The sequence below is a fragment of the Arachis ipaensis genome, chromosome B1 (assembly GCF_059453495.1).
Source record: "Arachis ipaensis isolate K30076 ecotype BB chromosome B1, ASM5945349v1, whole genome shotgun sequence".
Classification (NCBI taxonomy): domain Eukaryota; kingdom Viridiplantae; phylum Streptophyta; class Magnoliopsida; order Fabales; family Fabaceae; genus Arachis; species Arachis ipaensis.
The window spans coordinates 140,179,752-140,193,409 of NC_142436.1; positions in this window are offsets into that span (position 1 = coordinate 140,179,752).

Consider the following 13,658-nt stretch of genomic DNA (forward strand, 5'->3'; position numbering starts at 1 on the left):
AAATATTAGTGAAGCATCACGTTATTATTGAAGAGCCAAGAATAATAAAATGGATAAATATGATGTTATGTTTCAACCACGCTTTTCTATTTTCTTTCAATTTGTCGAAGAAAATTTATTTTCGACATAACAAATGCCCTAAGTATCTATGTTTTTAACTAGGACAAAAGCATAAATACTTATCATCATTGAATATTATTTTCAAAAAACTCATATTTAACCATTTCTCTTTCTTTCTTCTTTTCTTCTCTTATTTTCTCAATTTGTCGAATTCTTTCAACTAAATGGGTTCAGGAATATGCACAGTGACTAACTTTTGATGCATATTAAAATTGAGACCTTTATTAGCTACTTTGATAATCGCACTTTCAGGAATCGACACATAACATCAATTGTGAGTATATTTGAATCAAATAATATAATCATCTATCAATTCATCATCATCCCTTTTCAAAGCAAACAAGTCTGTTAGATTTACTGGCAATTTTTCTCTGATCTATAGAATTGACTATGAAAAACATTTTCAATTGAATCTATGTTAAAATCAATTGGGCCTTAAATTCGAAAATCAAGTAAAGGCATTTTTTGTCAAAGAAAAAGGAAAAAAATTCATTTTCAGATCATTATTGTTTGCTAAATTTTTGAGTTCGACCAAATATCGAGCAACATGCTCTACAGTTGATTCCCCTGCTTCCCCAGCAAACTTGGTAACTATTTTAAGATTTTTCACACCTCTTGACACTTCAGCCATCTGAACTTCAGCAGAAAATGCTAACACAAAATAGGGTCGATTTATAAGCCCCACATTAATACCTACTTGATTGAGAACATTTTTTATGATCCTAATCATTTGGTAATGATTTCCATACTTGTTAGCGCGGATTCTATTCAACACATCATCAGCATTCTGATTACGTCGAACTATATGAGGCTTATGTTCTTCTTCGCCAAGGTTCACATGTAAATTTTCTTGATCATCACCTAAATTTTTAGGATTTATCCTAAAATTTTGATAATGAGATTGTCCTTCATCATAATTAACAATTCGAGTAATCCATTCGACTTGTCTAGCCAAACACTCATATTTTGTTTCATTATCAGCTATTATAGGATTTCAAATGGTAGTGAATTAACAAATTGGCTAAATCATGATAACTCTCATCGATATGTTGCCGAAAGGTTGCCAAAAGTCCCGATTATTCGACGTCAAACCAATGTGATAATCACGACTCATCTCAGAGTAAGGAAAACCTAGTTGATTATTAACTGCAGCTGACGCATTTCCAAATTTAACTGAAGGCGCAAAACCACCCATAAATGGAGTGTAACTTAAACGAAGACCAAAAAAGGACTAACCTGCAGTTACCGACAGTTGAACTTGATTTAGAGAAATTCGAGGAGGTGGGTTAAACTACTCCCAGCGCTTGCATTATTAACCGCAACATTCTCTCCAAAATCGTTTTCAGCGTTCTAAACGTTTCCTTCTGCATGGGATGTTAAACTCACAGAAGTTTGTGCTACAACTATAGAGATATTATTGTTTGATGTGGACTTTAAATTATTGTTTGAAGTTTCTTCGTTCATATTAATAATTTTACTACTCCAAAATTACATGCACTAAATCAATATCATAACAAAACAACAAAAATCTTTGACACAATTTCACAAAAACTATCCCAATGAGCGTGCCAATTCGTTATGAAGATTTTTAGTAAATTTGGGTTTTCGATATGTATGATCTAGGAGCAAAATTTACTTCTCTTTCGCGGATACCAATTTTTCTTTAAATGCACCAAAGACTCGTTTTTGAATGAAATAAAGCGTACAAAAGGATAAAATATAAATTGACATTAAATTACTTGAATTTGAAATTGCAAAAATAAAGTGAATAACTTCAATTCAAAGAAAGTAACAGATGCCTTCAACACAGTCAAAGGACTTTGAAATGAAAAAAAAAATACAATGCAAAATTTAAAGAGGAAAGAAAATGACTTTTGCGGAGAAAAGTGTAAATTGCAGAAAAAAAAATTACAGTAAATTGAAAAGAGAAAAATAAGGACATGAACATGAAAGAAATTTTACAGAAATAAATTCGAGACAAATTCATAAATTCGTTGGGATGTAAGTATGTAAGAGTACTTTCTGAAGACAATTTCAAATCCTTTATTCTAAGTTTAAAACTCCTTTTTATAGAGAATAATAATAATAATAATAATAATAATAATAATAATAATAATAATAAAATTACAATTATATTTAATAACGGCCAAAAACTGCTTCTGGAGGACTTGTTCTTGTAGACACACTTGTACAATTATAACTTCAATAAAGTAAGTAACTAGAACTTTGAATACATAACTTGTAATTTAATTAGGAATATTTTTGGCACTTGGAACCTGATCAAAGTTTAAATTTATCGAACATTGGCTTATCAAACATTAGCTTGTCGAAGAATTCAATAATAACGAGTCAAAAATATTATTTTTGATATAACAAACTTTTAAAATAGTAAGTATAAAAATTAATTATTTTTTATAGTGTAATAATATATACTATTAAATATGCGTACAAAACTCTTTTTTAATAACAGAATCATAATACATAAAAATTAAAATGATATAAATTTATATATGCGTAAACAATTATTGTGGATGTTCACATTGGGATGGACCCCTAGCTTAGGTTGTTTTGTCACCGATGAGAATGTGAGCAGTGACCACCATCTACCCTAGGCAATAGGATTCGACTCATATTCGTTTCTGGTAGAAACGGGACCGCACTTGGTGATTTTTCACCCTCTTTGTTTCGACAGAAACTCACCCAACTAATAACCCCACCCCAACTGGTGGTGAGTACTACCTCTCCTTATCCACGTTAGTGAAACTATCAAGTATGATTGACATAGCTTTATTTGTACATTCTTTTTTTCCTGCACGAGCTATAATGTTCTATGGGTAACTATTATATGCAAATGCAATCAACTAATTTTCTTCACTCTTAGCTTGTGACCTAATATAACAATTATTTTTATATTTATTATATTATATAAAAAAGAGTAAATGACATATAAGTTTGTGACTTTTTATTTCGAAAATAAATAAGTTTTTAATTAATTAAAAATATAAAAACATCATTTACTTTTTAAAATGTAAGATATTTAAGTCTCTTTAAAAAATTAATTTGTCTTTATATATTTTGGATGAAAGAATTTAAATGTCTCGTATTTTATATAAAATGTCAGAAGTATTTTTATATTTTTAATTAGTTAGGAATTTATGTATCTTTGAATTAAAAAATAAAAAATTTATTTGTCTTTTTTATAAAAAAAAAAAACAAAAACTATCTATACCTGCTGTAATGTAGGACTAGATAATTATTCGTTACTCATTAGTGTGAATTTTAAAATAACTATCATTATAGTGATTATAGAATTTTAAATATTTGAAAAACATAGTAAAAATTAAGGTTATATTTTATATTATTTAATAATTTTTAATTTAATAATACTTTTATTTTATTTTTAAATAAAAATATTTTAACATAATAAAAAATAAAATCTTAATTTTAATTATATTTTTTTAAATATTATAAAAAGATTTCATACTCACCATAGTCCATAGCATTCACTTTCCTATATAGAAGTCACACATCACGTGTCGCGCATTACTGAATTAGTTAGATGTGTGTAAAAGATGAGTTTGTATTATGTATCATCATCAGTTTGGCGCTGTCTCTAACGCCTTAATTAGTTCTAACCACCCAACACATGAACCAATTCTATCGTACTAGTATAATTTTGTTGTTAACATTATTAATAGTTAATTATCCCAGATCCATCGAATTACCTACTCCTTTGTCTTTTCCCTTCTGTTAATTAAGCCTTTATTGTTTTTTTTAGAGTTAACTATCAATTTGGTACATGAAAGATTTAAATGTTGATAAAAAAATTTCTAAAAAATATTATCGATAAAATAATTTTTAAATGATTTAAAAATGTAACAAAAATAACTAATAAATAGTATGTTTTATAAATAACAAAAAACTTCCATATTTAAAAAATAACTTATCTATTTGATCTGAATTTTTGTGATAATATTTGAATAAATATTTAAAATACAAAAAAATTCAGAACAAAATTTAATCTCTAAATTTTTTTATTTTTCAAAAATAAATGTGGTCATTCACAATAAAATAACTTTTTAAAAGAATTCACTTAACGTAAAATTACCAAAATTTTAGGATAAAAATATTTTATTTTTGTAGTAATATTTGTAAAAATTATATTAAAATCTGTTTTATAATATATATTTAATATTTAATTATTTTATCATATTTTTAAATTTTTCAAAAATTTATTTATCGTTTATATTTTTAGGAATATTTTTATCAGTAGTATAAATCTTATTTTTATTAAAGTTTGAAGCCAATGAGTGGCTATATATATAGGCAGTAGTAGGGAGCAATGCAATTTCATCATGACAGATTTAACTAGAGAATAAGGTTGGCTAATTATTAGTGCATATACGTGATGACTATGTGACTTTCATGCACTCAAAGAGCGAGTGAATAAGTTATGCAAACAATAACAAAGAAAGGCTATTATATAATTCATATCATCATCATAACCTAGATCGATCTTTTCATTAATAATAATTGTTGGACATATACAATTATTGGACTAAGATATACTTTGGGTCTTGATTGAATGATAACATGCAAATGCAATTATTGTCTCTCTTGTTATGTATACGTGGTTATTACTTCATTGGTTTTCAGTTTTACCATCACAATCACAATATCTATGTAGCCAACTAGCCATACATGCATGCTTCTCCGTAGTAGAATGTTAGAAGAAAGCTACACGAAACTTCCAATGCGCCCCACCCCTCAAATTTGTTTCTTTCATTTGTCTTTACCTGTTTCTGATCTGTCATTTCAACAAAATCCAATAAGGTTAATGATTATTATTAGTCCTCTGAAAAAGAAAATAAAAAAGAGAGAGTGATTTCATTCATTAATTTGTTGGGTTAATATTTAAATTACCCTAAAATTTGCCTCAAATCTCATATTAATTTTTGAAATTTTAATTGTTTCAGTTTAAATTCTAAATTTTCACTCAATAATTCACGTTAACTTTTTAAATAATTTTGGTTAATGCTATATTGACATGTTAATGCCACATTGACATAACATACTAACGTAAACATCCAGTGTTACATATTAAAAAAAAGGACAATTTACGCAATTAAATTAGTGTGAAGATTTTTACTCAAATGCAACATTTTCAATTCGTTTATATTGAATGTCTTTTTTGGTTATTATGTAAATCATGGTAGGTAATCACGGTTTTTAATTTGTGCATAAATCGTAGAAGGTTGGCATGATTTACACTTAGAAAACGTTGCACATAAGCCACGACTGCTTACTACGGATTATGAAAGAAAAATGCTACTAGAAATCGTGCTTGGTCACCACGGTTTATGAAGAAAAGCTATGAGCATAAAATCTGATTGGTTACTACGGTTTATGCTTTTTTATTCCTATTTCGCATAACTTCCAATCACTTCGTCTTCTTTCTTATTCCATTCTTTTTTTTCAGCTATTTGTCTACTTTTATTAATTTTTTTTATCTCTTTGCATCTTTTTTCATTTATTAAATTAATTATGTATTATTTTTATTTTTTTCTCTAAAAATTACAAGAAAAAATGACTCATAATTAATCATGCCAAAAATTTCTCCATTTTTATGATAATTATAACAAAAGTGGTTATAACTTTTTTAACAATTTGTGATAGTATAAAAGATATTTATTTATATTGGATTAAGGCACAGTCAAAGAAAGATTGAGAGTAAATGGAGTATTTATTTTTTTTTTCATTCATATGGTTTACATACAAAAATTAAGAATGAAACTAAATTTTAAGGAAAAAAAAAAGTATACTTTAGAAGGGATGAAGAGGAAAAAAAATAGTTTTACCTTACATGGTTTAGTACTCACTACGTACTCTGTGATATATTGTACTGTACTCTAACTTGTAATTCGGTATCAACTTTTAACAAACATAAATAGAGAATTCATTATATGCATACATTCTTCTCAAAACAACGAGGACTTTATAGGAAGAATTTTGGTGATCGTCTTAGAGAAGTTTGAAAATATCTTTTCTATCTTTCAACTTCTTGGTTGTCCTCCTTTGATACTTCAAACAGTTTCACCTTTCTCCTACCAGACAATGTTGCATTTGAAATGATTATCCTACCATTGAATACTCGCTTTTGTTCAACCTTGTTATTATACCATTCATTCTCATCCATTACTACTGATTCCAATGGACTGGTCATAATTAAATAAAAATAAAAAATTATAAAAATAAAATTAAAATTAAAAATTAAAATACATGTGTTCACAAACATATTAATAAATTAAGTATCAATTCTTAGACATAACTAATAATGCAAAAATATATCCTAAATTAGTCACTAATACAAAATATTTTTTCAATTTAAATGATCAAGACCATAACAAATTCAAATATAATGAATAAATATAATGAATTCTCTATTTATGTTTGTTAAAAATTGAGACTGAATTGCAAATTAGAGTACAGTACAGTATATTATAGAGTACGTAGTGAGTACTAAACTATATAAGTTAAGAATATTTTTTTTTGCTCTTCATCCCTTCTAAAGTATACTCTTTTTTTTTCTTTAAAAATCGCTTCATTCTTGAAAATATCTTTTCTGTCTTTCAACTTCTTGGTTGTCCTCATACTTCAAACAGTTTCACCTTTCTCCCACCGGACAATGTTGCATTTGAAATGATTATCCTACCATTGAACACTCGCTTTTGTTCAACCTTGTTATTATACCATTCATTCTCATCCATTGCTACTGATTCCAATGGACTGGTCATAATTAAATAAAAATAAAAAATTATAAAAATAAAATTAAAATTAAAAATTAAAATGCATGTGTTCACAAACATATTAATAAATTAAGTATCAATTCTTAGACATAACTAATAATGCAAAAATATATCCTAAATTAGTCATTAATACAAAATATTTTTTCAATTTAAATGATCAAGACCATAACAAATTCAAATATAATGAATAAATATAATGAATTCTCTATTTATGTTTGTTAAAAGTTGAGACTGAATTGCAAGTCAGAGTACAGTACAGTATATTATAGAGTACGTAGTGAGTACTAAACTATATAAGTTAAGAATATTTTTTTTGCTCTTCATCCCTTCTAAAGTATACTCTTTTTTTTTTTCCTTTAAAAATCGCTTCATTCTTGAAAATATCTTTTCTGTCTTTCAACTTCTTGGTTGTCCTCCTTTGATACTTCAAACAGTTTCACCTTTCTCCCACCGGACAATGTTGCATTTGAAATGATTATCCTACCATTGAACACTCGCTTTTGTTCAACCTTGTTATTATACCATTCATTCTCATCCATTGCTACTGATTTCAATGGACTGGTCATAATTAAATAAAAATAAAAAATTATAAAAATAAAATTAAAATTAAAAATTAAAATGCATGTGTTCACAAACATATTAATAAATTAAGTATCAATTCTTAGACATAACTAATAATGCAAAAATATATCCTAAATTAGTCACTAATACAAAATATTTTTTCAATTTAAATGATCAAGACCATAACAAATTCAAATATAATGAATAAATATAATGAATTCTCTATTTATGTTTGTTAAAAGTTGAGACTGAATTGCAAATCAGAGTACAGTACAGTATATTATAGAGTACGTAGTGAGTACTAAACTATATAAGTTAAGAATATTTTTTTTTGCTTTTCATCCCTTCTAAAGTATACTCTTTTTTTTTTCTTTAAAAATCGCTTCATTCTTAATTTTTGTATGTAAACAGTATGAATGCAATAAAAATGTATACTCCATTTACTCAATCTTTCTTTGAATGTGCCTTAATCCAGTATAAATAAACATCTTCCACACAATCACAAATTGTTAAAAAATTTATAACCACCTTTTTTATAGTTATCATAAAAATGGAGAAATTTTTGACATGATTAATTATGAGTCATTTTTTCTTGTAATTTTAAAAAAAAAAATAAAAATAATACATAATTAATTTAATAAATGAAAAAAGATGCAAAGAGATAAAAAATAATTAATAAAAGTGGACAAATAGCTGAAAAAAGAGAATGGAATAAGAAAGAAGACGAAGTGATTGGAAGTTATGCGGATTAGGAATAAGAAAGCATAAACCGTGGTAGCCAACCAGGTTTTATGCTCATAGCTTTTTTTCATAGACCGTGGTGACCAAGCACTGTTTCAAGTAGCATTTTTTTTCATAATCTGTGCCGCGGTTTATGTGCAACGTTTTCTAAGTATAAACCATGCCAACCTCCCACAATTTATATACAAATTGAAAATTGTGGTTACCTATCATAATTTACATAATAACCAAAAAGGACACTCACGTAAACGAATTGAAAATGTTGCATTTGAGTAAAAAATCTTTACACCCATTTTAATTGAGTAAATTGCCCTTAAAAAAATTTTCAGCCATATAAAATGAAGAAATGACGTATTTATTAGTGTACGTATATTAATATAAATAATAATAGCACGTATCATAATAAGATTTATCTATGTGTCATTTATGTATCAGGTGTCATTAGTACATTGTCATATTAAATAACTCAAATTTGACTTTTAAATTTTTATTCATAACTTATTTTAGTTTCTAAAATTAAATAAAAAAATTTATGGTAACATTTTTTTAAGTGTTACATAAAATATCTTTTGTAATATTTTTTAAGTATTACAAAAAATATCTATGATAATATTTTTTTAAGTGTTACAAAATATATCTATTATAACATTTTTTTAAGTGTTATTAAAAAAGATCTATTATAACATTTTTCATAATATTACTATAGAAGATCTATTATAATATTTTTACTAAATATTATTAAATCTTTAGAAAAATGTTAGTAAAATTCTTTAGTAATATAGAATATATTTAATATTATTAAAATATTACTAATATACATAGATAACATTTTAATATAATTTAGTAATATTTTTTAAATGTTAGTAAAAATTAAGTATATAGTAGTGTTTACGTATATTTAATAGTAAAAGAATATTAAAAATATTATATTTTAAATGTTAAGAATTAACCTAAAATTTAATCCAAATGTTAAAAGACTAAAAAAAACTTTGTCCCGAAAAAATGACTTAGGCTAATTTGTGAATGATAGTGTAAATTTTAATTTATATATACTCCAATAGTTATTGTTCTTTATGTATTTACAGGAAAGGCAAACATAGACACATTAAAGCACAGGTAACATAATGTAAGCCTTTTTTTTTCTCATTGTAGTTATTTTTCCGAAGTTCTGTGAATTGGCCTGGCTATACATATATGTTCCTATCTGGTTTATGAATATAACAAATTAAATTAACAATCACCATCACTAGTCACCCTGCTGCAACGAGATTCATTGAACTGTAATAATGAAAACGATCAATTGAGACATGAACAACATGCCCGCACAATGATTTTTCATACAACATGTGAGACAGGGTGCAATTGGGCACTGACATAGATATTCCCTTATCTTCGTATAACTTGACACTACGTAATTGTTATTAATTTCATGCCCTGCAGTTTATTATTATTATTATTATTATTATTATTATTAGGGGCGAAACTACAAATTTTTTTAAGAGAAGCTAATATAAAAAATATAAGTTAAGAAGAAAAAAATTTAAATTAAAAAGGAACCAAACTGAAAAATTAGAGATTTAAGCATGTATAAATTATTAATTTGAGGGGTCATTGTTCCTCTTTCCATCAACTAGTTCCGCCACTTATTATTATTATTATAGCTAGCGAAGCTAACTAGCATATAAAAATATGTAATTGGTAATAATAGAAGAGAAATGCTAGAGAGTTATCAATATTTATTGTTTTTGAATATTAATTAGGTATTAATGTTTTAAAGTGTAGATTAAAGTATGTTGTTAGATTATTAAATTATAAAAATTAGATTAATGGTTAAAAATATGACAAAAAATAATAAATTCTAATACTCTTTTAATATTTTTCATAATAAAATTAGAAAATATATAATTTAATGTTTAATAATTATTTTTTACTATAGTCATGCTTTAAATATAATTAATTGCAAAAATTTAAAGTAACGAAATAATTCATAGCAAAGACTTCTAATGCTAATTAGGTCTTTGCTATGAAGACTTCTAGTGCTCCCAGCATATAAGGATATCTGGTGTTTCAGTACAGTGGATAGCTACTGTTAACTAAATTTATGGATCCGGGAAAACTTTGGTACATGCCATCTGAAATAACATGACAATCAAGACGATTACCTCACCGTCTGAAAATGCTTGTGGTCCATTATTTCTTACTTTTTTTTTTTTTTAATATAGAATAAAGAGGAGTGTCTACTCTAGTGTCTACTAGTAGACTACTACAAATATTGTTTAAATAATAATAATAATGATAATAATGTTAATTTTTTTTGGTGATGAGTTTCTTGACTTTTGTTTTTTATGAAAACGAATTGGATATTTAAGCGTTGAATTCCTGTAAGTTCATAAAGTGATTCAATGATCCAGTTTGAGTTTTACTGTTTTAGATGTCACCATGTATTATTGAATTTTTGGCCTAATAATTAATGTATATGATAAAATAAGATAAGATTAAATAATAGTGTAAAATTTATTGTGATTTAAGTTTTTTATGGTTAATACTTGATCATTATATATACATCAATATATGTTATAAAGAAAAGAATCACATTTTAATCTAATTCTCTTAACGTCTAATGAATAAATCCATCACGTGTCATTTCTGAAGAGATTAGACAGAATTTGTGCTCTCAAGTATCAAAGGCTCTCTTTTATTTGGTATTCTAACTTTTTGTATAAATTAATAAAATCTAACAAATAATAATAATAACAACCCTTTTTTTTATTCCTTGGTTCAGAGTGGGAGATCAGGAATTTTGTAACATCATAAATAGCAGCAGCACTTTCAAGTTTGAATAAGAGAGTCAATGTGTAGCACTTTTTTTTTTTTTTGGGGTGGAATATGTAACAATCCGAATATAGACAAGAAGTATATGATTCTTTTTGGGCCCTCGCCGGATGTCTTGACAACTAGTTTCGTTTTTGGTATTTCTTAATAACTAGTTATTGAGCCTAGATTCAAAGCTCGAAGAAACAAAAACACGAGTTTGGGTTGTCACTATGAAATCCAATTTACAAATATTCATTTTAGTAACCAATTAGTTTACTAAAAAAGAAACTGACACCCTTCCCATGACCAGAAAAAAAAAAAAAGGAGACTACCTACACTCTTCTAATGTTATTTTTTTGAATTACGTTGCAATACATTTCAATTATAATAGAATTATTATCAGTGTTATGCAGGTTTTGGTTTTTTTTTTTTAACAAGGAAGCTCAACACAATAAGTGGAGCGAGAAAAAACTAACAAACAAGGAACCTGTAAAAACAAAGAATAGAAACATGTCCCTAATGTTATCTCCGGCATTGCCATCAATAATAACAAAAGGGATCCAAATTACACCATTCTCTATAACAGAGTATAGATTTATGGAACACCTCCTCTGCACCTCCTTCCATGTTCTTGAAAATCTGCCGGTTCCTCTCTAGCCAAATGTTCCAAATAACCGAAAAGAAACATATGAGCCACTTGTTGCGGTCTCCTTTCCTTCTAGCAACACATGTCCAGCTCTCAAAGTGTTCCTTTAGTGAGCCCGGAATAGACCACAATCTCCCAAAGTCAGATAGCCATAGACACCACACCTGCCAAGTAAACTCAGCCCAGAAATAAGTGATGTATATATTCAACGTCTTTTTTACACAGAACGCATATGTTATCACCATGTTCAACAATTCCCAGTCTATGCAATCTTTCTTTGGTGTTCACTCTCCCTATCAAAGTAAACCAAATAAATAACTCCACTCGTGGTGGAACCAAACCTTTCCAAATAATTCTGGTAAAACTGTAGCTGGTAATTTCCTCCGGGAGGGACTCCGAATGCATTACCTGCACAAATGAGTTAGTTGAAAAAATACCTTCATTGTCAAACTTCCACACAACTTTATCTTGCTTATCATGTGCTAGCTTAATAGGCCGTAAAGTTTCATGTAATTAATCCACTAATTCCAACTCCCATTGGTATAACTCTCGCCTCCACTGGAAGTTCCAGATCCACTCTAACCCATCCCAAAACCCACAATCCCCCTATAACAGATCCTTTTTGGTTTAAAATAGAGAAAAGCCTCGGAAAACTCATCTTTAGCGAACCACTTTGTAGCCAAACATCCTCCCAGAATCGAGTCCTCCTTCCGTCACCCACCTCCATAGATAACCCCGCAATCATCTTATCTCTCACATCAGTATCCCTGATCTGCAGCTGACAGATATCCTTCCATGGACCCCCTCTAGCCGGTAATGTCTGAGCCGTTAACATCACATTGGGGTTCAAGTCATAGCAAGAACACGCGACCTTCTTCCATAATGGACACTCCTCTTTTGAGAACCGCCACCACCACTTGAAAAGAAGTGCAATGTTTCTAATTACTGCATCACCCACCCCCAACCCACCCACCTTTTTAGGGGCTTGAACTAACTCCCACTTAACTAACGCCAAACCATTCCTACCTTCCTCCTTGCTCCATAGGAATCTCCTTTGCAACAATATCAACTTGTCTGACATTGCCTTCGGCATCTTATACAGACTCAAGTAGTACACCGGCAAGCTATTTAACACAGATTTAATAAGGACAAGCTTACCCGCCTTATTGAGTAGTTTTGCCTTCCACAAGTTGAGCTTCTCCTCATGTCAATAATCGGTTTCCAAGTCCTGACTAGTCTTGGGTTTGCTCCTAAAGAAATGCCAAGATATCTTACTAGAAGACCGGCCTCCTTACATCCCAAGTAGCTGCACATGTCGGAGGTCCACTGCTGTTCGCAATTGATTGGAATTAGACTTGATTTATCAAAGTTAATAGTCAACCCTGACATCATCTCAAAGCACCTTAGCAACCTGGCATAGTTTCTGATGGTCTCCTCCTCTGGTGGACAGAATAATATAGTGTCATCTACGAATTGTAAATATGATAACTCTATATTGTCCTTTCCAATCAGCAGCGGTAAAATACATTTGTTTCTGACTGCCTCCCCTACCATCCTATGCAGCACATCCACAACCAGAACAAACAGGAATGGAGATAGTGGATCACCTTGTCTCAAACCTCTCTCCATCTTAAAAGGTTTAGATGGTGAGCCATTTACCAAGATCGACATAGAAGCTGTGCCAATACACTCCTTCACCCATGTCCTCCATTTCCAACCAAAGCCCATCTTCTGCAGCACAATATCCACAAAACTCCATTTTACCCGATCATAAGCCTTCTGAAAATCTAATTTGATAATTGCCGCTTTCTTCTTTCTACTCTTTAGCCAGTGCACTGTTTCACATGCAATAAGAGCCCCATCATGAATTTTCCGCCCTTTCACAAATGCGCCTTAGGTCTCCCCTACTAGACCTGGCATGACTGATCTCATCCTCTTAACCATCACTTTGGAAATTACTTTGTATACAC